We start from the raw sequence: 26,699 nt of genomic DNA, 5'->3' as shown, positions 1-26,699 counted from the left end.
GGGAGGCAGGGAAGCAGGGAGGGAGAGAGAGAAAGAGAGAGAGAGGGAAAGAGAGCAAGAGAGAGAGAGAAAGAGAGAGAGAGAGAGAGAGAGAGAGAGAGAGAGAGAGAGAGAGAGAGAAAGGAGAGAAAGCAGTGCTGTATGATGCAGGAGCTCGCAGGCCAATGGCTGCAGTGAGTATGGAAGAAGGACTTAGTGGGGTAGAAAGGGCAGGGAGTCAGGAATGTCAGCATCCCCGTACTCACTGAGGCAAGGAGGAACTGGCCAGAGGCATGAAAACAGAGTATGTTACGGTGCTCACAGGAAGAGACTAGTAGAAGCATATCAGCAGGCCCAAGCACACAGACTGAAAGCACAGACTGTTGGTTGGCTGAGTAAATCAGAAGCCAGGGGTAATCTTGCTGGGTAGTTCAAGGAAACTGTAGGAAGAGAGATCACTGAGGGAAGGCTCACCTCCAGAGCTTCCTTTACATGGGCTAGCCAAAGCAGAAGGGCAAAAGGCCGTAGGGAAGCTGACCCAAGAGATGGCCTGTACATTGGGATAGACTTGCAATAAAGTAAGCTCACAGGGAAGATGGAATCCCCATGAAAGGATTTAGAGCTGCATGGCTTGAACGGGAAAGGTCCTCCATAGGCCTGTGTGTTTGAACTCTTGGTCTACGCTACTGGAGCTTTTGGAAGACTGTGGAACCTTTAGGAGGTAGACTTTCACTGGAGGACGTGTACTACTAACGGTTGGCCTTGGTGTTTTATACCCCAGCCTGAAATTCTGTACACTCTCTGCTTCCTGGCTGCAGAGGCAATGTGACCACACATCATGATCTGCTGCCATGCCTCCCTGCTATGATGGCCTGTATCCCTTCGAACTAAATGGAAAGAAACCCTTGCTCCTTTAGGTAGCTTTTTTGTCAGATGGCTTGTTGCAATAATGAGAAAAGCACTTAATACAATACTGTGTAAGTGGGGCATCACACAGGAAGTCCAATGAAAGATAAGCATGCAGAGAAGGCCTTCCAAGCCACGAGTGGGGTAGGGCTTCCTTCTGAGGTGTTTTCCTAGAAAGCAAAGCAACAAGGCCTTTGGTGGGAAGAGGCACGTTGGCTCGCTGTTGCTTCCTGTGGGCCAGGTCCTGGTCTAAGCTGTGAGAATATGAAAATGAGCAGGTAACTTCCCTGCTTCCCTGAAGCTTATGGAGATCAGGAGTTCAAGGGCAGCCTCTGTTACACAACCTGGGCTATATGAGACTCTGAGGAAGTTGAACAGAAGTGCTAACTCAGGTTAACAAGCCGTGAGGAAAAAGCCAGTAGGCAGCACCCCTCCATGGCCTCTGCCCTGGCTCCTGCTTGAGCTCCTGCCCTGACTTCCCTCAGTGACAGAGTGTGGCCTGAGGATTAAAAGTTAAAATACCAGCCCCCAAGTAAAGTGTCTGCTTCATATTTATCACTATATATTCACCATTCTTAATATTCATCAGAAAAAATAAAATTTAAAAAATGAGAAATAGAGACATGGCTCAGTGGGTAAAGACACTTGATATGCAAGCTTAATGACCAAACCCAATGACCAGAAGCCATGTAAAGGTGGAAGGAGAGGCCAGCTCCCACAGGTTGGCCACCACAACCACACCATGGTATGCTATACACACGCAGACATTTTATTTTATTTTATTTTATTTTATTTTATTTTATTTTATTTTATATGTTTTTAAATATCTTTTTCATAAATACTCATTTATTCATTACCATGTTTGAAGTCTCCCCGTAAGCAAACCTCACCCCCACTGTCTTCAGCTTCATACAGAGGTTTAGGAACCGAGAGGTCAAAGACTCAAATGGTGCCTATTGTTTTGTGATGGGAGATCAGTCTTACCCAAGACCCTCAACACAGAAACACAGCAGAGTACTTATTAAGAAAACTTGTTACTGCTTGCATAAGGGAACCCTGTAAACTGGATTCTACAGAGTTGTATCTCTATTTAGCATCTTCCTGCATGCACCGTATTTGTAGCCTCCCTTACTGCCTGCCGGGACCCAGCACTGCAGAGAATACAGCAACCAAAACCAAACCCCTTCTCACACAGGGCTCTCAGCAGTGGGGCAAGCAAGGCAGCCACAGCTGCAGCAGTGTCTGTGTGCAGCATCAGCAACAACATGACAGAACAGGGCAGGGATGTGCTTCAGATGCAGGGTTGGGAAGGCATTCCTGATGAACACTGCTGATGTGGAAGCTAAAGTGAGCAGGTGTGAGTACTGGACAGTGGGCATCCTTCAGCTGTATCTCATTCTTACTGCAGCATTCCCAGCTCTCCTCAGAGACCACATCCACCTCACAGAAGAGCTTAGCAACACATGGGATGTCTGCCATGAAACCATCCCCTGGGAAAGTTGGGTCTCTTCCTCCAGCACATTCACAAAATCTTGGTTATGGCTTCTTCCCACTTCCCTCCTGCAGATCATAGATATGGCATCCTGCCCACAGGGCACCCCTGAGCTTGGTGGCTTCTTATCCTCTGAGAATAGCCAAGATGCTATAAATGGGTCAGTGGGTGATGCACTTGCTTTGCAAGCAAGAGGACCTAAGTTTGGATTTCCAGCACCTATATTAAAAACTGGGCTTGGTGATATACCTGCACTGTAAGTCCAGTGCTGGACAGGGAGAGGACATACAAGATGCGGTAGTCAAGTGGCACATGTACATACCTATAATCCCAGCACTTGGGGGTGGAGGTGGCATAAAGATCAGGCATTCAAGACCAGCTTGAGGTATTCAAAAAGTTCAAGGCCAGCCCAGGCCTCTTGAAACGCTGCATGCCTTTAACCCCAGGAGTTTGAGGCAGATGAATCTCTGTGAGTTTGAAGCCAATATGATCTACATAGTGTTCCACACCAGCTAGAACTACAGTGTGAGACTCATTCTCAAACAATACAAAATGAAATAAAACAAACAGTTCTCATTAATATCAGAGGACCTTCCAGTCTCTCCACCACAGGACCACAAAGTTTCTGAGAAAGTCTCACTTGGCTTGGACCAAGAGTATCTGTCACTGGACTTGCACTAAGAAAAGGACAAGAACTATTTGCTGTAGGGATAAAAGGAAGTCTCCTCTGAGAATGACATTGGAAGAACTGACTCCACTGTGGCAGAAAAGTCTCACAATAAAGGACCATCTCTAAAACAAACATTGTAACTAATTACTTATTTCTGTTTTCCAGAACTTAAATCTGGGGGTGAGCTGGCTCAGCAGATACAGGCACCTGAAGCCAGGTACCAAACCCGAGGAGATGAGTTCCATCCTGCAGACCTATGTGGTAGAGAATCACTCTACAGACCCTGCAAACTGTTCTCTCCACCCTGTGGGTGCTGTGGCACATGCACATCACTGCAGACCACGTGGAAGAGTAGAGAATGGATTCCTGCTTGCTGTCCACCACTCCATGTGTGCTGTGACACACATGTGCATCACAAAAAACACATAAATAAAAAATGCAATATAAAAAAGGAGCTTACAGGGCTGGGCACTGTGGCACATGCTGTTAATCCCAGAATTTGGGGAGCAGTGGCAGGTGGATCTCTGTGAGTTCAAGGCCAGCTTGTTCTACCTAGTGAGTTCTAGAGCAGCCATGGCTATATGGAGAGACCCTGTCTTAGGGAGAAAACAAAAGGAACTTATCTGATAGAACATGACTCACTTTTCATAAGCAAACAAAAACAACTGGGCCCTAAAGCTCCCAGATGTTGACTCAGTGCCAGGTTCCATTACCTAAGTGGCTGTATCCCACCCAATATTTCCGGTACCCCATAATGGAGGCATGGGATTATTTTAAATGATAACATTGGAGACAGCTGTAGAGGATTCCTTTGCTTTAAACTTTGTACTACAAGAGCAACACAACACTGACTGTTTCAGATAGTTTGCTGATAGAAAATGCCTGGTAACATTTGTCACATACAGTGTTCTAGTTGCTTACAATGTTAGTCTTTAATTATATTTAGTCAAGTGCATCGAAGTGGGCTTTCCCATTGTAAAAAATGGTTTTATCATGATAGCTATGAAGGGGCTGGTGGGATGGCTCAGTGGGTAAGGCACTGGCTAACAAGCCCGGTGGCCTGACATCTATCTCTGGGACTCTTGTGGAAGGTGAGAGCTAAATCTGAAAAATTGTCCTCTCACCTTCACATAAATAGAGTGGCATTTGCATGCATGTGCACACACACACACCCACACACACACACACAGAAGGAGGAAAAGATCTGTTAGTGTGTGTATGCAGAAGATCAAACTAGGTGCAAATAAGAAAAAGCATTTGAGCTGTTAAAAACTTAGACGTATCTCCATTAGTTATAAGAACAATGTTAAGTGCTGCTACATTCGATGAGTTCACAGTGGCAGATCAACCTCAAAATCTTTCACTCATTCCACACAACATAAAAAAAAATGATGTCTTAACTATTTATGATACATGGAAAATAAGATCCAAAGAGCGAAAATAACAGGCTGCACAATAGTTCAAGATTGCCATCTGAGCTCATAACTATGGCAGCACCCTTTTGTTGGGTACCAGAAATGAGAAAATGCCCACTGGCATGGTTCAGCTTCGTATCTGTGACTACTTTGGAATTAAACAGTAACATATGATGTATTGACTTCCCTGGGATGTACTACAGTCCCAAAGTGCGCTTTCTTATGTCTGTCTAGTCAGAGTCAGCTGTCATGACACTGTCTTGTCAGGGCTGAAGCACAGAAGGAGGCAACAGCCATTTTATGGCCTGTGCACATGCATGTGTGCACAAACAGGAACACACACACATACACATGCACTGCTCCCTTGCTAGCTACTAACACACACATATACACGCGCACGGGCACATACACACACACACACACTCGAACACACACACACACACACACATGCACTGCTCCCTTGTTAGCTACTAACTTTGATGCCATGAGAGGATTTGCAGATTCTGTTGAATGATTGGTCAACAGGAAGCCTCCCCTGGACAGGGCTGCAGTTACCCATTGAAAGCCCCTTAGGAAGCTCACACTTCAGCAACTCCATGCCTCTGCCTCTCCTCATGCTGGTTCTGTCTGTACTACCTGTTTCTGATGAGTATGCCATATCCCTGAAATAAGCTCCTAACCACATGTGATTTACTAACTGCCACATGTCTGGCAAACTTAGCTGGTTTCTGAGGCACGGGTTTTACTGGTGAGAGGACACAGAGGAAGGACTTCCTGATGTAGATTCACCCAGAGTCTCTAAAGGTTCCTTTGTACAAGGTGTCTTTCTGAGGATGTGGCTATAATGGCCAACTTTTGAAAACGAGGTTCATTATAACTAAGAGGTTCAGAGTGAGACTAGGTGTCGTAGCTGAGGTGACTAAGCTCCAGCTACTGAGATGTGCATGAGAGGGTTCGAATAATGAGGCAAGTCCATCTCCAGGAAGCAGAACCTTCTCTCCCCTTTCCTTCATTCTTTGCCCACAACGTGAGTAGGACATGTCCCCCGCCTTCTCTGACAAAGACCACATCTTGGAGATGTCACATTGGAGAGCTGCAGACAGGCAGAAGGCACCTTGAACTAATGACATCAACTCCCATGTACTTGCATCTGACCCACTTTTGCAAGAGAGATACAGCACTACCTTGGGATGAGGTACAGCACTACCTTGGGATCTGTGATATCCACAAAACATAACTTCTGAGTGCCTTTCTCTCACTTTCCCATCTTCTTAGTAATAAACTTGCACATTTAAGTTACTGTGTTATCCGGAACAGCAATGCTGTTCCTTCATTGCTGTGCACAGGGGGCATGCTAAATGTTGAAGGGGATGAGAGTAGACACAGAGCCTCAGCAAAAGCCCATCTTTGTTTTTCCATGCTTCTAGGCTTTGGCAAGAGAATATGAGAAAGGTTTCTACCATCTGCAATAAATGCTTTTACAAAGCCACAAACTTTAATTCCCATGGAATGGAATTTCATACGCAAGCCTGTGGTTATAGCCAAACTCACTCATTCAACAGATTTGTGCTGTAGAAAATTTACTCTGCTATATCTCCAGATAAGGTTCTGTCTTTTTCACGTTACATTAATAGTCATCTTGTTTTCTAAACCAGCAACTTCCCGTATGTCTGAGGCATGCTATTACATTTATTTAGTTATTCTCTCTCTTTCTTTCTTTCTCTCTTTCTCTCTCTCTCTCTCTCTCTCTCTCTCTCTCTCTCTCTCTCTCTCTCTCTCTGTGTGTGTGTGTGTGTGTGTGTGTGTCACAGAATGAACATGGAGACCAGAAAACAACTCATAAGAGTCAGTTCTCCCCTTCTACCATGTAGGTTCCAAGAATTAAACTCAAGTCGTCAGGTTTGGTGGCATACACCTTCATCTTCCAAGTCTCACGGCTCTCCGGTGTGCTTCTTGCTGAGTAACAACCCAGCCATATAGCCATTGAGAAACTTATCAGTCAGCTCAGCAGTCTCTTTAGATGCCTGGTAACATAACCACCAGGAGTGACTGACACACATTCTGGGCCAACGTGAGATCTGGTATGTCACTAAATTACAGGGAAGAACCCACCTGACATGTCAGGCAGGAGACAGGTGAGAGGGAAAACATCGGGTCAGTGACTGAGGGGAAACGCAGTGACTCCTACAGGGGAGACCTGAAGAGACATCAAACAGGAAGGCAATGACACTTCTCAGGCCTGCAGTTCACATAGACACATCTGTCTCTGGGACTAACTATAAAAGGCTGGATCAAAGTATTGACAAGGTACAGAGGTGTCAAATGTCTTCCTGTCCACAGGCCATTGCCCATAACGCAGTGAATCCGATCCCTCTTCAGAGGCTGGAGGGAGGGGTTCATAGATTGTGATCCCAGCTCTGAATAGATGAACTTGGGAAACTGCTCTCAGAGCACAATGGCTCTGCCTGTTCCCAGCCTTGGTCACAATGCTGGGCCCAGGCTCTTTGTTTATGTTGCTTCCTTCCTTTCTCAGCTCCCCTCAGCGGGGGTCCAGGCTGGTAAGGTCTGGGGCTTCTCTGCCAACAGCCTCCTTTAAACACTGATGTTGCTTAGGGTTCTTCTATCTCTTTAGGTCTCTTGTCATTCCACAGCGAGGGGAGTCTAGGAGACATTTGTAAACTTACACAAAGCTTCCCTCTTGCAAAGCCCACCATCCTTCTGTTCTCTCTCCTGGATACTCAGGACCCTCCGAATTCCCACAGGCATCTATTTCATCAAGTTCAAGTCAAATACAGTCTTGAATCTTAAAGTAGTCCTCCCTCTCCAGCCTATGCCTAAGCCTGAGTTGTGTTCTAATTTGAGCTGCTGGCCCCGCCATGTAACCAGGGGCCATGTCCATCATTTATATCTCCTGTTCATCTTCGAAGTTTCATCTACGAAGTATAGTTGGGTTGAGATGACCCAAAACAAACTTCAAGGAGCAAGAATGGATCTGGGACCCTGGTCATCAGTCTGCCCCGGGAGAGGAGATATCAAGCCCGGTGCCTGCATAAGCCTTTAGAAGGGTGAGACTTTAGGTTCCTATCTAAGTACAGACTACAGCAGCCACAGCAGCAAAGGGACACAGGAAGAATTAGGAATGGCTGCCTCTCCCCTGGCTGCTGTGAGTCACAGAAAAACAAACCCAGCACCTCCGTGCTCTGTCAACATAGGGAACTAGGAACGTGCTTTGGCGTGCACACAGGATCCCAGCATCATTCTAGAGTCTGCTCACGTATATGCTCATACCTGAGAATACCAGTGCTAACATCTGACCAGCTACAGGTCGTGCTGTTCACCAACCAGGGAACAAAGCAAAAGACTGTGAATGGGGCGGCACTTTAAAATGATCTGAGATGGACTGGACCAAGGATACACAGAGGAGAGTGTTATCAAAGGCTCTATGTGTGTGTGGGGGGGGGCATTCTGGTACAAATCACAGCTCCTTGGGAAACTGAGGCAGGAGGATAACAAACTTGACATCAGACCGGGCTATGCAATGAGACCTGTCTCAAGGACAAACTAATGTTAAAGAGGAATATGGAGGCACATGCCTGAAATCCCAGAGGTTAGATGTTAGAGGCAGGAAGATCAAGTTCAAGTAACTTATATTAAGTTCAGGGCGACAGAATACTCAAAATTGTCTGTGGTTTATGATTTTGCATTTTGTTAATTCCTCTGCTCTCCAGGACACTTTTGTCTGTTGGTCAGTGTGGAAACACTGTGTGCTGTGCTGCTGTGTCTCCCCACGATCCCATCGGTTGAACTTATCTACATGGGAATTGAAAAACACTGCACATCACAGTTGATTTCTGCTGTTAGTCCTGAGAAGGTGATGGGTAAAAGTGTTGATCAGATGGATATGTGGTACTTGCTGTTGTCACACTGTGAATGAACAACAGAGGGGGTATTCTTCTAGCAAACTATCTGACTCATAAACAAGATGCTTAATAAACAAGTGGGTTCAGACCTGTGCCTGGCTTAAACACTTGTTTCATGCTTACGATGAAAAGGAAACAGGGAGACACGTTTTTACTAGTTGTTCACATCAAATTGGCTGTGGATACAGGAGTTGAGCAAAACCCAAATGGAGGTGATCTTGAGCTCCTGCTTGTATCCCCCAAGTGCTAGAATCATAGGCCCATGACAGCCAGAATGCCTGGCTGGAGATATTTGAAGTGTCATTAGCTAAAGGGAGTTGGGTCCCTTTGGGCCTTCTGAATATTTGACAACCTCACAAGATCTGGCTGTAAGAACATCATGGTGTTGAGATGGAAGCTGTAGGAATCAAGAAGTCATTTCCTTAATATGTTGATTTATTCTTCTCATTCTGCATACTGCAAACATGAGCATTGTTTAGCAAGTGGTCCATGCATATTTTCTACATAACTAGGGTGAATATCTTATAATCTCTTCCTACTCTCACATCCCAATCATACAATATATGATACACACGTGCATAGACCATTTGCTCTTTTCACTGAGCTGATTTTGTTGGTGGTGGGTTTGAACCCAGCTCTACCACTGAATTAACCCCCAGTACCTATGAACTCTCTCTGAATAAGGAACAGCTCTTTCTCAATTTGTCCTCTACTGCGCTAATCAAAAATACTTATAAAAACTCACCAGTGAGCACTCAAAAGGATCTCTGAGAATCTCTGAGTTGAAGGCCAGACTAGTCTACAGAGTGAGTTCCAAAATAGCCAGAGCTGCGTAGAGAAACCCTGTTATGAAAAATAAGCTGAGTGTGGTAGCACATGCCTTTAGTTCCAGCACTCAGGAAGCAAAAGCAGGATAGTCTCTGTGAACTCTGAGACAGCCTGGTCTACATAGGGAGATCCAGGACTACACAGAGAATGAGATCTAGTCTCAAAACAAAATCGACAAACAAAAATACAGTGACAGCAAATGTCTGAGGAATCAGATTCAACTGTTGAGTAAAAGTGAGGTATTATCTGGTCTTCAGAGAGCATCAGAGCATCTCAGGCAATAAGGAGCCACAGGTGAAAGGGCTGCTACTCATCTTGGGAGGTACAAGGAAGAAACATTTAGTTCAATAGAGTCTCAGGACCAGAATGGAGAGATTTGTAGACACTTCAGGAGCCAGAAGCAGATATTCATAGAAAGTAGAACGGGGCTCAGCTCTGCCTTAAATCTGTTGAAAACACTGGGCCAGGCCTTTCCACTTTGAGCCTCAGTTTCCTCTTTTGTGATACTGAGGTTGTAGTAAATGACAGAATCCTATAATTTCCCAAACACTCTTAAGAACTGGAGTTCTTGGAAGCAGGACAGGAGAGACAGGTTAATGGTTGTGGATATATTCTGCTCTTAGAATCTGGTTCCCAGCACCAAATGTCAGCCAGCTCACAACTGCCTGTAAATCCAGTTCTAGGTGATCCAATGCTGCCTTCTCTCCTCTGTGGTCATGTGGTACATATGTATACATGCACTAAACACTTGTCCATATAAAGTAAAAATGAATTGATAATAATAGCAATAATAATAATAAATGAATCCTAACAGAAGGGCTAGCATGAGCAAACCATCATTGATGGCAGGTATAATACAATAAGAAGCAAGGCAGGGGGCAAGCAGAGGCCTTGTTCAGAAGGTGGCTTCTGCCCCAACAATGGCCTTGTCCCCATCTGTGTGACAGGAAGTTATGCCAGGTGGCTTATAAGGAATACCACCAAGAAACATAGTGAAGAACCTAGGGGAATGGCCAAGCATGGAGGCCCAGCCCAAACAAGGACGTTTTGTAGAGTTGGCTGTGGCTGGAGGCAGCTGCTGGAACCCTGAGGACTTCTGGGAAGCTCTCTAGAATGCCTCCCAGAACCACTGTCATAGAGAAGGAAAGGGAGCAGCTATGTTCTCCCGTTGGTTAAAGGTGGCCCCATTTCTAAGTATGACACATCAGTAGCACAGTATGTGCCTGCTAGGGCTCTTCATAGAACTGGCTACTAGCAAGGGGGTGGGGGTCAAGGGAGAATTTGAGAGGATTTGAAGGCACACATAAAGGAGAGCTACCTTGATTTGTTTGTTTGTTTGTTTGTTTGTTTGTTTGTTTTGGAGACAGTGCCTCATGTAGCCTAGGCTGGTCATAAACTCACCATGTAGTCCAAGCTGGTACCTTAAATATCTGATGTTCTTGCCACCACTTCCCAAATGCTAGGGTTACAGGAGTGTGTCACTACACCTGGTTTATATGGTGCTGGGGACAGAATCCAGGGCCTTGTGCATGCTACGTACATGCTCTACCAATGGAGCTACATCCCTAGTCTTCCACAGAGAGTTTTAAACAGTCTTAAATAAACAAGAATTATATAATGGTAAATTGCTAATAATCAACATTCCAAGAAACATAGGTATTTATGTATACCTATATACAAATATCTACTGTAAAGATGCTCAGATAAAAGAAACATAGCATAAAATCTCTGAATAATAAAATATAAGGTAGTCTTCATTCTAAAGTTCATGTAGTAACTGATTCTAATGGTTCCTGTGAGGTTCTGCTAAACTCTTTCATCCATAGCCAAACTATAGCAAAAGAAGGTCCCCATGTTTCCTTTTCGGTGTGAAGGTGGACTCCTGAAGCCAGGCGTATCCCTGAACTTCGCTTGTTCATTAAGCATCTTGCTTATGAACCAGATAGTCTGCTAGAGGAACACTCCCTCGATTTGTTTAATCTCAGTGTGACAGCTACAAACACCCTACATCCCATCAACATTGTAGCTGTCACCTTCTTAGGACTAGCAACAGAGACAGACCATGACTTGCAGAGTTTTTCAATTTCCATCTAGACACGTTCCTATCACGGCCACCAAGTTCAACTCACGGGACAGTGGAGAGGCACGCAGCAACACAGTACACAGTATCTCCACACAGAAAAAATAGACAAATGTGTCCTCAAGGAAAGAGGAATTAATAGGATATAAATCATAATGTAGCAGAAAACTCCGAGTGTTTTATCATCTTTGGGTTTAATATAACCCATTTTGTTTAACTTTAAACCATTGTTGCATCTAAATCTTACAGCATTCCTGAAAATTGAACACAGAGCCCTAGGAGCCCAGAATAACATGAGAGTTACATATTACTTTGGTAGCAGTCTATAGACCTGTTTTTGAACAGAAAGGAGTTCTGACTAAGTATTTTGTCTCCTTTGACCCTTCCTTGCTGTCACCCCCCAGAACGAAGCCAGCCACCACATTTGCCGAAGGTGCACCAGAAGACTTCGTACTTGCCACCTCAGGCTCTTTTTCAGCCCATTCTACTTCTGGGTCATGCTGTCTCAATAATTTTTAACTGCTCTTCTGGAATCTCTTTCTTGCCAAGCCAACTGGCATAATGCTGGAGCTGTCCATAAGCACAGCTATGGCTATGCTTGCTCACAGAGTCCAAAACCCAGAACACCTTAGCATGAAATTCTAGCTCTCAAGACTGGAGTGATGACCCCGTAGTTCAGAGCATCTTGCAGAGGACCTGAGTTCAGTACCCTGCATCGAAGTCCAGTAACTCACAGTAACCTGTAACTACAGCCCCAGGTGATCCAACACTGTCTTCTGGCCTCTGTAGGCACCTGAACACATGAGAGGTGCACATGTGCACGCACACACACACACACACACACACACACACACACACACACACGCACACACACGCTTGATTTCTTTTTTAATCCCTGTTCTTCCATTCTCAACTTCATTTGTACCTAGTAGTTCTCTTCATAGAAGCAAACCTGCACCCCAATGTTGTACACCCTCCCCCTTCCATGGGCATTCCTTACCCTTCCTTTCTGAAAGAGCTGTCATCTCCTATAAATGCCTGCCTTTGAGGCCTACTTGACAGTTCTTTTCCATCAAAGCTGCTAGCTATGCAATAGCTGCTTATCTTCGAGCTCACTTCCCCATCCCCACTCACCTGCAGTTCTGCAGTACTTCACACACAGCATTGACTCTTTGGATCACAGTTATTGTTGTGTCTGCTTAGCCATCTTATCAGTGACTCTCATGTCCTAGTCCCCAGATCTGCAGCTGCAGCAGGATGTGGGAACTTGTGCAAAATGTAGATTATCCGCCCAGATACTCTAGAACCATGGGGAGTTCATGCCAGGGGCAAGGGTGAATCACAACAGTGCTGACTGAATTTCCAGATCAGCTGGACTCACACTAATTTAGCTGCAAACCTAGAGCTAGAAATCTAATTATCCCAGCTACAAACCAGCATTATTCTCCATCTTGCCCACAGTTTTGTTTGTGTGGTTGGTTGGTTCAGACGGGGTCTCACTGTGTATCTCTGGCTGTCCTGGAACTTCATATGTAGACCAGGCTGACCTCAAACTCAAAGAGCTGTGCTGGCATCTGCCTCCTGAGGGCAAAAACTAAGGGTGTGTACCACCATACCTAGCTATAATTTCTAGTACTGATTTTTGGACCAGCTGAATATACACATAGACTGAACTAGAGAGTGACAGATTGTACAATTACTAAAGCAGGTTATTGTTTAACTAGTGACTTCCAGAGGATGAACAACCTGATTTGACCAATAGGCTTATGAGAGATGCCCTGCTTGTCTGAATGGAGACACTGCAAGAGTAGAGAATAACCAGCCACTGACTATTCATGATCTTCAGACTTCTCAAAGAATTTACTATAAAATAAAAATTTTTAAGTAAATGATGTTCCTAGGAGGACTTCAGAAACAAACCCAGGCTGTCTTTTTGTTTTTATATATTATTATTGTAATTGTTGTTGTATATCAGCAGTGGATGGAATGGGGGAGGAAAGAGAAAAAAATACCAAGATAGTGTTTGGGGGAGGATGGAGAACAATCCCCCCACCCCTGAGAGTTGTTTATCTCCTACTACAGTCAGATCCAAGGATTGAACTCAAGTCACCAAGCTTGTGAAAAGCAACCGTTATCCACGGAGCTATATACTAGCCCTATATCTGATTTCTTGACATAGGATTTTATGCTTCAAAGTGGTAATTGAGGTTGGCCTTGAACTCTTAATACCTTTTTCCTCTGGAATGCTGCTATTACAGGAATTGACTGCCTTTGCTGACTCAGAAGGTAAATGCAGAGGCTAGAGAGGTGACTCGGCAATTAAGAGCACTTGCTGCTCTCTCCAAAAGACCCCAGTTCAAATCCCATTATCCACATAGAGGCTCACAACTGTCTGTAATTATAGTTCCACGGGATCTAATACAGTCTTCTGGCCTCCACAGGCACTAGGCTTGGTATACAGGTACATGGTACACAGACAGATGTACATGCAGGCAAAACACCGATTCACATAATTTCTTAAAATTAAGTACATATGATATGGATATCTTTTTTAAATGTTTTTAAATTGTATTTATTTATCTAGCTAATTACGATGTGGGGACTGTGGCATGTTATGTGGTGGCCAACATATAGTTTTCAGGAGTTGGGTTTTGTTCTTCCACCATGCAGGTTCTGGGGACCAAAGTGAGGTGACCAGTCTTGGTGGCAGGTGCCTTTACCATCTGAGCCATCTCCATGATCCCATATCTTTCATTTGAATGTGTATTTTTAACCAGCGTTTGACCAAAATGATAGTTAATATTGATGATCAACTTGACAGGTTCTCTAAAATCAGAGAACACAGATGCCTCTGGGCATGTCTGGATTTTGTTAATCCCTGGAGAAGCCCCTCTCTAATGTGGGTGGCACCCGTCCATTAGCTGGAGTCCTAAGCTACACAAAAAGAAGAAAGTAGGCCGAGCCCTAATGTCTCTCATGCTGTCCCTCCTGGCTGTGGATACAGTAAGCCTGGCTGCCACAGTGACATCTCCCCAACTGTACCCTCAAACTTAAATAAACCCCTCCTTCCTTAAGTTGTGTTTGTCAGACATTCTGTCCCACCAACAAGAAAGGTAACCAGTGTATGCCAGTATCTTACTACTGGGAAAGGGATTACCATGCACCACCATAAGTAAGGTTTTTAAACCACTCGTTTATTCTGGGTCTCTTATGTAAAGCGGACTGAAGTTGGCTAAGTTTATTCGTCTTCCTCCCATTGTTAGACTATTTGAGAAGCTTATTCCTTCTTAACTGCTATCCTTCCTCAAATGTGTCATAAGGCCGTCATTTTCCATGACTCATTTGTCAGACAACAGATAAATATAAACATCACTGATTCCTGAAAGAGACTTTAAAACTAAGGAAGACGCTTTCAGGCCACCAAATCAAGATAATGTAAGCAACACTGGCTCAGCACATAATCATAATGGTAGGAAATGGAGCTGGACAGAAACAAAGCAAACAGATGCTGTAGAAGATCATATGGAGATAGATAATGATCCAGTGCCCAGGTATCAAAGTCACTTAAACATCTTCTGCTTGAGTAACTCCCCACCCAGACCTGGGCCATTAAGCAGTGGGCTGACGTTTTACCATCAGTGTCTGTGTGGGGAACATTTCCAGTCCTTCCCTCTGAGGAGAAGAAGATCCAGGGTGTCTGTGGAACCCAAGAGCCAGGTCAGGGCCTAAAGAACCGGGTCAGCTACAGACCTGACTGGAGCTTTGATGCTACCTTGTTCCCTATCAGCTCTGAGAGCTGTAGCCACACAGACCACAGACCAGATGAAACTCAGACACTTAAATACAACTTCTGACCTCCTCCTGGACCAATTTGGTTTATGTGCTATGACAAAGAAATAAGATATGCCGGGCGGTGGTGGCGCACGCCTTTAAGCCCAGCACTTGGGAGGCAGAGGCAGGCGGATTTCTGAGTTCGAGGCCGGCCTGGTCTACAGAGTGAGTTCCAGGACAGCCAGGACTACACAGAGAAACCCTGTCTCAAAAGAAAGAAAGAAAGAAAGAGAGAGAGAAAGAGAGAAAGAGAGAAAGAAAGAAAGAAAGAAAGAAAGGAAGGAAGGAAGGAAGGAAGGAAGGAAGGAAGGAAGGAAGGAAGGAAGGAAGAGAAATAAGATAATATTCATTACTTTTAGAAGATGGGATGAAGTTCAGTTGGTAAAGCACTTGCCTAGAGTATACAAAGCTTTGAGTTCAATCTCTAATCCACATAAACCAGGTATGATGATAATACCCCTGTAGTGCTAGCACCGAGCACTTCCTGCTAAAGGCAGGAAGACCAGTTCAAGGTCATTATTCCTAAAATCACAAGTTCTGGGTGATTCCAAGTCACATAAGATCATGTAATAATTAATAATAATGGAGATGACAAAAATCATCACAGCTAGTTACTCCTTCTCACCAAACAAATGGCCATCTTGTTTACAGAAGACTCAGACACTCCCTGAGTCCTTAAACCTAGGAAGAAGTCATCGATGATATTAAGAAATAACTAACATTTTAACAGGAGTTAGTGATGTAGCTTGGTGGTAGAAATCTTGCCTCCCTGAATTTCACACCTACACACACACACAGACACAAATTCAAATAAAATTGTTTAAAAGTAAGAGATAACTAAATGAGATAGTCATAGATAGTACCCCAAAGCATAAGACAAAAAGCATTAGTTCATTCCATATAAATAATTGAATAATATGTAAATAAATAATTTCAAGAGACAAATCTTTTTATGCACAAAAATTCCAAATTCCAGTTGCTACTCATCTTACTAAGAAGTGTCCAATAACTCCTTGCCCCAATTTGACTGCTCTCACAAGCTGTGTAGACTTGACATAGTAGAAAAAAACAGCCCCACAATAGAAATAGCTTTACCAGATCCTTCTTCAGGCAGGCAATCAAGGCAAGAGGACTCATAAGTCAGTCTGACCATGTGTCTCTTGTTATGAAGTCAAGGGAATGGCATTTCACCTCTGTGGTCAAGAAACCCAAATGATGGACATTCTCTACCACCTCCATAACTTGTCTGTAAATCAATGCAAATACATTTTTTAATGTATATAAAATTGTATTTAAAAATATATTTACATAGTATTATTGTGTTATGAGGTCTCACTTCCCTGTAACCTGAAATGGGTAACAACCCCACTCATGAGGAGAGCCAGTATCTCCCAAAGATGCCAGTTCATATCACCATAGCCCTGAGGGTGGGGATTTCAACACATCAGTTTTAGGGAAAAATAAATATCAATACCATAATATTGTTTGAAAGTAACAAAATCACTATCAGGGAAAACAAAATACCAGCCCACTTCAGGGGATCTACACAATTCAGTCCTGCTTTAAATGGATGCTTGCAGTTGTGTTCAGCCTTTGGCTGTCACAGCACTGTCATAATGTCATCAGCTATGGACCCCACTACTGAGAACTGCCCCAAGCGGTTAGAAAATCTTTCCTGCTTCAAGTAATTTCACATTATCTGTGTTGGGCTGAATGCATAGTCATTCTCAGCTACATGCATCCCAAGGGCCAGCAGTTAGACATACACGCAAGTTCTAGACTGTCTTGGACTCAGTAGCACCTAATGGGCACTCTTGGCACCAAACACTGTGCTTGTCAGAGTCCCCAATGCCAGCATAAACAGGGACTGCTATGAATACAAGATGAAGGCTTTCACTGTAACCTATTAACCTTGCTATCAACGGATCTTCAGAAGTGACCTCATTGTTAGACAACCCTATCCTATTTCTTTCATTGAGGGTGAGTCAGGACACACACTCCAACACGTATTTCTAGCCTCCTAGTAGTTCATTAAGTGAGAGGTGCCTTCCTAGTCCCAACTCAAAAAACTGTTAGAATACAAAAAGAGTGAAAAGGTCCCCAAATCTGTCACATTTACTTCACACTGCTTTCCATTTGCTCAATCCATTCCATCACAGAAGACTCACCCACGGGACAAAGAGATGCAACTGAATCAAATCCTTGTGAGCCTTCGGTCAATGAAAGGTGACATTCACAGAGAAAGTTCCAGGTTTCCTTTCTGGTCTATTGACAGCAGTACTTGTTTGAAATTGCAGTGGTGTCTCCAAACTGAACATCTGTGAACGCGAGAAGAAAGATGAGAGAAACTGACAAATGGCTTGGGAAGCCAGGGTTTAAACACATTTACTAACACGCAGGCAGGTTCATCTAACAAGCACCTAACTGAACACTTACTAAGTAGCAGGCACCCACCTGCCCTCACGGAGCCCAAGTTCTTGTATAGAAATTGCTGACATTGTAATGACCCAAGGCAAAAGGCTAACATCAGGTGAGACAATGGACAGATAAATGTGGATAAGACAGGATACAGCTTTCAATGTCCAAGGACACAACATTTCACCATTTTGTCATTGGCTTGGAAGATGAAAAGGCAAGCCATGCAAATAATTGGGGAGAGATGCCCCAGTCAGCACAACATACAAGGTGAAGAACATGCCTGGCTATCCAGTGGAAAGGCAGCTGAATTGCTACAAAGTCAAAATCAACTTTTGTCCAGCACAGGGAGAAGGGAATGTAAACCCAGTACTCCTGCCTCCCCAGCTAATCCCCATTTTTTTGTGGCACAGAACTGGTACCTTAGAGAGGCTGGTATGCTCCAAAGAAAAACGTGTGAGGGGCAGGGCCTGGCATTAGCAACGGGGCAATACACAAAATAACAGCTTCTTGTTAGTTTCTCATGAGCAGGATTTATATCTAAACATAAAAACCAAGGCTATCAAGCAAGGTGGCCAGGGCCCAGTAACCAAGTTAGCTAATGCTGAACAAGACATACAGGTGCAGGGACCTTCTTAGGAAGCACCCTCAGGAAGGGCCAAGCAGGCTCTGAGTGATGGCCAAAGTCTCAAGAAAACTTACAAAGTACTCATTTGAGTCCCATCCACCAGGCCCACCCCACCCCAAGCATCTCATTTCATAGGTGCACCATAGAACCTTGAGAAATCTGATGATTACTTTACCAAGACTTAGAACTGCTGTGTTAGGGAAGAGAGGGGAGAAGTCAGAAGCATCCTGTCTCTACTGTCAGATCTATCATAGGAATGACAGAACTGACGGGTAAGCTGGAGGGGAAGAAGGGAGGCTTAGCTGTAGTGCTTGCCAGTTTCCATGATATACATATTCCTACCATAAATATTCTCAAGGTACCCATATGACATTACTACAGAACGTACAGCTTAGAAAGACTATGTAGTACATATGTTGCACTTCTGCTACACAAAACCATATACAATTTCAAGTGAATAGTGAATAGAATTTCAAATTCAAATGAATGTAATAACTGATAAAAGAGGAGTTTAAAAAAATATTAGCCCTTGTTGTCCCAATTAATTTAGGAAATTTAAATCTCGGAAACTTTGATTTTTTTTCATGCATGTGGTGTTTGCTGCATCTATCTCCATGCACCATGTGCATGCAGTGCCTATGGAGGTCAGAAGAGAGCACTGGATCCTCTAGAACTGAAGTTATAAACAGTTGTGAGCCGCCCTGTGGCACCAGTAGCTGGAAGAGTAGCCTCTGAACCATGTCATCAGCCTCGGAAATCTTGATTTTTCTTTTTAAATAATGGCATGCTTTCACAATTAGCTCACTAAATACCTGAGAATGTAAGAGCCAGTTCGCAGGATGAGCCAATTCTATCAGCTACAAAAATTGGATATGGTGACACGTTTCTGTAGTCTCAGCTCTTGGGAGGAGGATGCAGGAGACTCAGAAGATTAACGTCACTCTCAGCTACAGTGAGTTCAAGGCCTAGATGAGACCATAAGAGATCATTATTACAGAATACTATAATAACTATGTTCTCCTATACCTTTTTATTTACTTTGGATTATTCCACTTATTTCCCTCTCAAAATACTCGCCCGTATTATATTGCCAAGTTACTTTTTGAAATGATTATATGGAATCTATTTTAGCACAAAGTCTAAGAGTAGTTTCTGTTTCCATTTAGATGTATTGACCCAAAATCATATTTAAAAGTCATCTTAAAGGTAAATAAATACTATTTGTTCTACCAAAACCATTGAAGACCAAAGGCAGTGGGCTCCTTGCTGTCTTCGTGTCTTGGCCTTCTTGTCTGAATTGTAACGGGGGAAGGTCATACCCTTGCATCTGCCCTGGATTCTGTGCTCTAAGGGATGGCAAGAGTGCAGTGGGGAGCAGGAATGGAGGCCCTGTAATGAGCATAGGAAAGCATGCCTTTAGATATGTAAAAATCGCTTAGATGGATTGACACCATACCCAAGGCTACACCTGATAACCAGAACTCAGTGACATCCCTCACTCAAGATAACCAGTGCCTTAGTGTTTCCATTGCTGTGACTGCAATGAAACGCCATGACCAAAAAGCAAGCTGGGGAGCAAAAGGTTGATTCGTCTTACACTTCCATCCTTGGAGGAACTCAGAACATGAAGGCAAGAGTAGATCCAGATACCTGAATGCTGTTTACCGGCCTGCTTCCCATGACTTGCTCAGCCTGCTTTCTTATAGAACCCAGGACCTCCAGCCTAGGCATAGCATCATGGGCTGGGTCCTCACCATCAATCACTAATTGACAAAATGTTTCACAGCTGGATCGAATGGAGGCATTTTCCTCAACTGAGATTCCTTCCTCTCTGATGACTCTAGCTTGTGTCAAGTTGATACACAAAACCAACCAGTACAACCACAGTCCTAGAACTCCGTGATGCCGCTGTAAGCAGAGACTGAGTGCAATGTTCTGCTCTGCACGTCTGGAGAGACACTGCCTTGACCTGCCCTGGGAGGTCTTCCCCCAGGAGCCTGACCCCTGAATCAGAGACTTCAGTTAGAGACTGGGCCTGACCTTCGCACAGGTGAATTTGGGGATTTAGGCTTATGACTGTAGTTAGGAATTTTGAGTGTGAACACTGTGTGATGACCTTCAGCATGATAAAATGTAACTTTTGTTACTCGAACTTTGTGTATCTACCTTCTTGCCTGGGATAGGCGCCCTCATCCATTCAGGAGACAGCACAGAGAGTTTGCTGCCTTAGGGAGCGTGCCTCCCATTCATGAAGCCCTAGGCTGAATCTCCAGTATGACCATCCTCCCTTCCCCACAACAAAACAAAAGCCAGCTGGCGCTGTGCTGTCTTATGTTTCACATTTCATAGAAGAGGTCATTTGGGACAGGCATTCTTAGGTGATGCAAAGAACAGTCATTGTGGATTCTCAGAAACAGGACTAGTCAGGGTCTTAAAGCCCTCATATATATATATATATATATACTCCTTGCTCCCTTTCAAATCCGTTAATTGCTATTGTATGAAAATATGTATATGAATATACATATGTATTCCTAAATATAGCCCACGGGGTCTGTGTGATGGTGCCTGTAAGTATGATTTCAGTTCTGATCATTGACACTGTACACCAGTTGGAGTCCTCTCTCCTGGAGAAGGCCACACCTCCCACTTCAGCCTCCTTCAGTTTCCTGAAGTTCTTTGAGGCCTCCTGGGCTTCCCCTTACACATACTTTGTCCTGTCTCTAGCTGTTCAGTTCACGTTTAGGCAGTGAGTGATATTGGTAAAATGTTTATGGGCGAAGTTTCTGACATTGCTAGGAGACATAATCTCACTGAAAATTCCCTAGTCCTAGACTCTTTCTGTCCCCTCTTCTACAATATTCCCTGAGCCTTAGGTGCAGTGATTGTTTTATAGATGTATCTATTGGGATTGGGCTCCACAACCCTGCCTTCCGATTGGTTGTAGTTTTCTGTGGTGGCCTCTGTCTGTTGCAAAGAGGAATTTCCTTGATGAGGTATGAAGACTACGCTTATCTGTGGGTAAGTTGATAGGTTCTTAGGGATTATGCTGGTTTAGTGAAATTGTGGTTTGTGGGTTCTCCTCCACTATCCATGACTTCATCGGCACAGGGTACTTAGCTGGGTTTTTCCTGTTGTTGATTAAGTCTTAAGTCCAGTGACAGAGCTGTTGGTTATAGCCCTGGTCCTTTACAGTCTCCACTTCCATCCATGATCTCTGTGTGTTATCCACAAGCCTCTAAAGCTGATATCGCCAGGACGGAGCCTGCCTAACACAACTGAAGGCCTGAGGAGCATCCCAAGCACTGAGTCAAGCAGGATGTGGAGGCACAGGGATCAAAAGTTCCTGGTCATCCTCAGCCATAAAGCTCAAGCATGAGGACCTGAGTTGAAATCCATAGCATCCATGTTAAAGAAGCCAGGCATGGGGCCTGAAGAGAGGTATCTGTGGCTAATAACATTTACCGCCCAGTCAGAACTGGAGTTCAGATTTCAGACAGTAGGCCAGGCCTCCTGCACAATCCTGTGATACCAGCTGCAGGGCTGGGGGCTGGGGGCTGGGGATGTAAGCTGCTGGAGTTTCTCCAGAGCTTATTGACTTCCAGCCTGGCTGAGAAAACATAGGTTGCAGTTTCAGGGAGAGACCCTGCTTCAAAGGAACAGAGAGACAGTGGATGAGAAGGACATCAGCAGCCTTGTCCAGCCTCCCCTCCCCGCACACACTCACACATACACACACACACACACACACACACACACACCTGAGCATAAACTTATAGACACACATTACAACACAAGTTAATAAATAAATCTTTAAACACTCATGCCTATAAAGCCAATTCTGGAGGACAAACTAGGCAGATCTCAGAAGCTCACTGGCCAGCCAGCCTAACCAAACTGGTGGGCTTCAGGTTCAGTGAGAAACATTGCCTCAAAGAAGTAGGGTAGAAAGTGAAAGGACATATAACATACTTCTCCAGTGTATACACATACACACAAAGAACATAATTTTGAAATGTTTAAAGGGAGTAAAATGTTTTTATCGCCAGGGGACTCTTTTTGCGTTTAAGATGACGCTAAAGAATGTGAAGAGAAGTTTTTCAACATACCATGAGCTAGCTCACTCTTAAATCAACAATATACCTTACTGGGTTTGTCTGTATGTGTGTAGACTGGAAAACAGAAGTAAATTATGACCCTTCAGTTAAATGCTATGATATCTTTATGGATTAAGGAAAATTAAGTGGGGCTTAGCAAACAGGAAATCTCAGCTCTTGAGAGGCAGAGGTAAGAGAGGAGCCGCATATTTGAGGACAGCCAGGGCAACATGGTGGCAGTCTCTCTCAAAAAAATAAAAGTTAAAAACCCAAATTACCGGTCTAAGGTGAACACACATACTCTCAAATTGCAATTATCAAAAGACACGTGGTTCCCTGTTTTCAGTGAGGTCAGCATCCTGCCAGAACCTTCTCCTGGCTCCTACCATGAGAGTCTCATAGAGTCCCACTGTCACCAAGAACATCCCAGCATGCAGCTAATGTCACCTGAGTCCATACATCATAGGACCACAGTCCACTCTAGCACTAACCCCACTGTGCTTGTTGGTTTTCTCCATGACTGTTTCTTCGGCCAGATGACTGTGCATAACACAGGAGAAACAAGCATTTACAATGTCATTTCTATGTTCCAGGCTCTAAACACTGTCCGCACACTGTTTCCTATACTTCCTAAAAAGGTTAGGAGATAGCTACTATTTTAACTTCACTAAAAGATGGTGAACTGAGTTTAGAAAGAGAGCCCCTAAGATCTAACTCCATACCCACGGGCTATTAGAAGCTTATAACCATTGCTTCTTCTAGCAAGGATGCCAAGGGCCCAGTGATGCCTGACAAGTCACCCAGATATGCCCTGCATCCAACTTTCCCAGCCAGATGCTGGTAGATCTGGGCGAGGTGAGCCATTGGCTACATGTGCCTACATTATGATATTTACTATATTTGGGCTGGCAAGATAGTCAGTGGATTGAACTCATAGCCCTGAGCTTCTGCAACAGTGCTTTGACCCACCTATCATCTCTCTAGCCCAAAGGAGATAACCAACTCCCAAAAGCTGCATGACTTCCACATGCACATGCAGGAAAACACACACTTATATGCACATACTAATAAATAAAATGATAACACATTTTCCATCATCAATGCCTTAACAGGTAGTTTTTCCTGCTCAGGATAATAATATCTGGTTGCTGGATTTCCAACACATCCACTGTCCTCTAAAAAAATTATATATATACATATATGTGTATATATATGTAATTACACATTATTATATGTTATTATACATTATATATTATATATATTATTGTATAATATTATTATTATATATACACATATATGTATATATAATACATATATAATATGCATAATACACACACGCATGCATATATATATATATATACATATACATATGCCTATAATGTTAGGATCAAAACAATTCTTACTTTGTTCCCAAATTCTGTATCTTTACCTTATCTATCTTCATTAGGGTTTTACTGCTATGAACAGACACCATGAGCAAGGCAATTCATACACAACATTTAATTGTGGCTGGCTTACAGATTCAGAGGTTCAGTCCATTATCATCAAGGTGGGAGAATGGCAGCGTCCAGGCAGGCATAATGCAGGCAGAGCTGAGAGTTCTACATCTTCATCTGAAGGCTGCTTGCTAGTGGAAGACTGAGATCCAGGCAGCTAGGGTAAGGGTGTTAAGACCATGCCCACAGCAAATTCAAACCATCATATTACCTTAGCTTACACAGTTTTATTATAAAAATAGAGATAATAATGAAACTACACACACACACACACACACAGAGTGTATGATCCAGGTTTCTATATCCCAGCCTTGGGAGGTGGAAGCAGGAAGATCATAAATTCAAGGTCAGTCTCAGCTATAGAGAGTTCAAAGTGGACCTGTGCTACCTGACACCCTGTCTCAAAACCAAAACAATTACAACAGATCTTGAACAAAGTAGTTAAAAGTCACTGTGAAGGGCATGTAAATAAAACACCAACCACGAAACTCTTCTTCTCCTGGAGTGCCTATAGAGTTTTCGTGAGTAGCTGGTTCCCTTCACTCACTCACTGACCTTAGCATTCAGCTCCCGTGGGGTGCAAACTGCTATGTAAACTCAGGGTGCCCTCTGTGGCCACCAAGACCATGCCTTCTCCCAGAATTTAGACAGCAAGAAAATTTGCTTCAGATGTAGAGATTGCAACACTTCACGCTGTCCACAACCTCACCTAGACAATGATAGCATAATCCAAAGGTTTCTGAAGACAGTTCCACTATAGCTTATTACCGCCTCGCTTTTATCTTTTTCTCCTTTCTTTCTTTTCTTTTCTTCTCTTTTTCCTTTCTTTCTTTCTTTCTTTCTTTCTTTCTTCCCTTCTCTCTCTCTTTCTTTCTTTTTTTGTGACTAACATACTGGTTAGGTTTTCTTTGTTATATTTGACTCAAACTAGAGTCACCTGGAAAGAGAATGTGATGGCTTATATATGCTTGGTCCAGGGAGTGGCACTATTAGAAGGTGTGCCCTTGTTGGAGTAGGTGTGTCACTGTGGGCATGGGCCTAAGACTCTCACCCTAGCTACCTGAAAGTCAGTATTCTGCTAGCAGCCTTCAAATAAAGATGTAGAACTTTCAGCTTGCTACACTCGTTTAAAATACTCTTCATGAGACTTAACCAGAGAACAAAATCTATGATGGGTGTTTCTGAGACTTCCTTTGTCAATGCAATTAATCTGAGTCTCTTCACCTTAGCCTCAAGCAAACTCTTCATACAAAGGCAAAAGGCAGCCACTTCACCAAAATACCACAGAAACAGTCTCTAAGCCACATACTGAAGTTCTTCACTAAAACCTTCTGGGCCAGGTCTGCACAGTTCAAATCATTCACAGCAACAAAGTTTTCCATATTCCTACTAGGATGGCCCATTAAGCCCAACTTAAAGCATTCCACTGCTTTCCAAAGTCCCAAAATCCACATTCCTACAAACAAAAGCATGGTCAAGCCTATCACAGCAATACCCCAGTCCCTGGTACCAACTTCTGTCTTAGTTAGGGTTTTGCTGCTGTGAACAGACACCATGACCAAGGCAAGTCTTATAAGGACAACATTTAATTTGGGCTGGCTTACAGGTTCAGAGGTTCAATCCAGTATCACCAAGGTAGGAGCATGGCAGTGTCCAGGCAAGCAAGGTGCAGGTTAATTAAGATTAAGATTAATTAATTAAGATTAATAAATTAAGAATAAGGCCCATCAGATGGGCCTGTGAGGCATTTTTTTCTTGGTGAGAGGGTCCAGCCCATTGTGGGCAGTACTGCACCAAGGCAGGTGGTCCTGAGTGCTGCAAGAAAGCAGACAGAGCAAGCCAGTAAGCAGCACTGCTCTGTGACCTCTCTTGTCTTCAACTCCTGCCCTGAATTCCCTTGGTGATGGACTCACTATGAAGTATAAGTAGAAATAAACCCTGTCCTGCTATCACAGAACTAGAAAGCAACCTAGGATAATTAGCAATAGTTTAGACATTAAGACCACGAGACTCAAGCCAACCTCTGATTTTCCTAAGCCTGGCCCATCGTAGGAGTCTCCAGACTTTTTATGAAGACCTGCCAAAGGTTCTACTACACTGCCTCCACCTGTGCACCCACAGCCCTGCTTTCCCTTTCCCTGGGCTGCTCCTCAGGCTCCCTCTCCCAAAGGTGCTGTCTGTAAAAGTCTACTTTGAAAAGAACCACCTTGAATATAAACATTTTCTGTTTTTAATATACCATTTGTAAGTTTTTGCCTCAGAACTACCTCTGGTTCACCTCTAAAGAACTGAAGCAAACTATTTTTGTTCCCTGCTGCTCTTGGCTGATTTTCCTCTGTGCGTCAGAGGCTTTCAAAAGGCTTCCAAGTCTAGATCCCAAATGCTCAAGAATGATTAAGTACAAAATAAGACATTCTCCTCATCCAGAGGCGAGCCTTGGGTCATAAGATAAGATGCTGTCTTCAGCAAGCAGAGAGTTCAGTGCCACCACTTGGAGATTGGAAATCCAGAGCAAGACCTCAACGGCCTAGAGTCAGTGCAAGAGTCCACTCTGGCCTCCTGATGGAACCTGGGCCATTATTGAGCAACTTGGCTTCAATGTAGTCATAGCAGTTATTAAAATATTGGAGTTCAATATGGGTGTAGCTCAGTTGGCAGAATACCTTCCTAGCATGCTTGAAGCCCAGAGTTCAGTTCTCAACACGATATAAGGTTGGAATGACATGGTGAGAAAGGCTTGTAATTCTAGCACTTTCGAGTTGGAAGCAAGAGGACCAAAAGTCATCCTTGACTGTATTGCTGCATAGATAGAAGTTCAAGGCCAGCCTAGCGTACATGAAACTTAGTCTCCAAAAATAATGGTATGTATGTGTGTGTTAGAAAGAAAGAAAGAAAGAAAGAAAGAAAGAAAGAAAGAAAGAAAGAAAGAAAGAGGGAGGGGG

General features: G+C 43.7%; 1 protein-coding gene across 2 annotated transcripts in view; it reads right to left on the bottom strand.

The window, feature by feature from the left end:
• Positions 1-19,083, bottom strand: part of Pld1 (phospholipase D1) — a 196,118-nt gene extending 177,035 nt beyond the window's left edge. Inside the window, exons 1-2 of one of the 2 annotated variants that reach the window (XM_028763312.1) lie at positions 18,977-19,083; positions 17,290-17,439 (exon numbers count right to left, since the gene is read on the bottom strand). The gene's annotated coding sequence lies outside the window, so the exon portion shown is untranslated. Of the gene's footprint in view, positions 1-16,216; positions 16,344-17,289; positions 17,440-18,976 lie in introns of those variants that run through there. The other variant, XM_028763305.1, reaches the window with a different exon arrangement.
• Between the last annotated feature and the right edge of the window lie 7,616 nt (positions 19,084-26,699).

The sequence above is a fragment of the Grammomys surdaster genome, unplaced genomic scaffold (assembly GCF_004785775.1).
Source record: "Grammomys surdaster isolate TR1022 unplaced genomic scaffold, NIH_TR_1.0 62, whole genome shotgun sequence".
Lineage (NCBI taxonomy): Eukaryota > Metazoa > Chordata > Mammalia > Rodentia > Muridae > Grammomys > Grammomys surdaster.
This window is presented reverse-complemented; position numbering and strand designations above follow the sequence as displayed.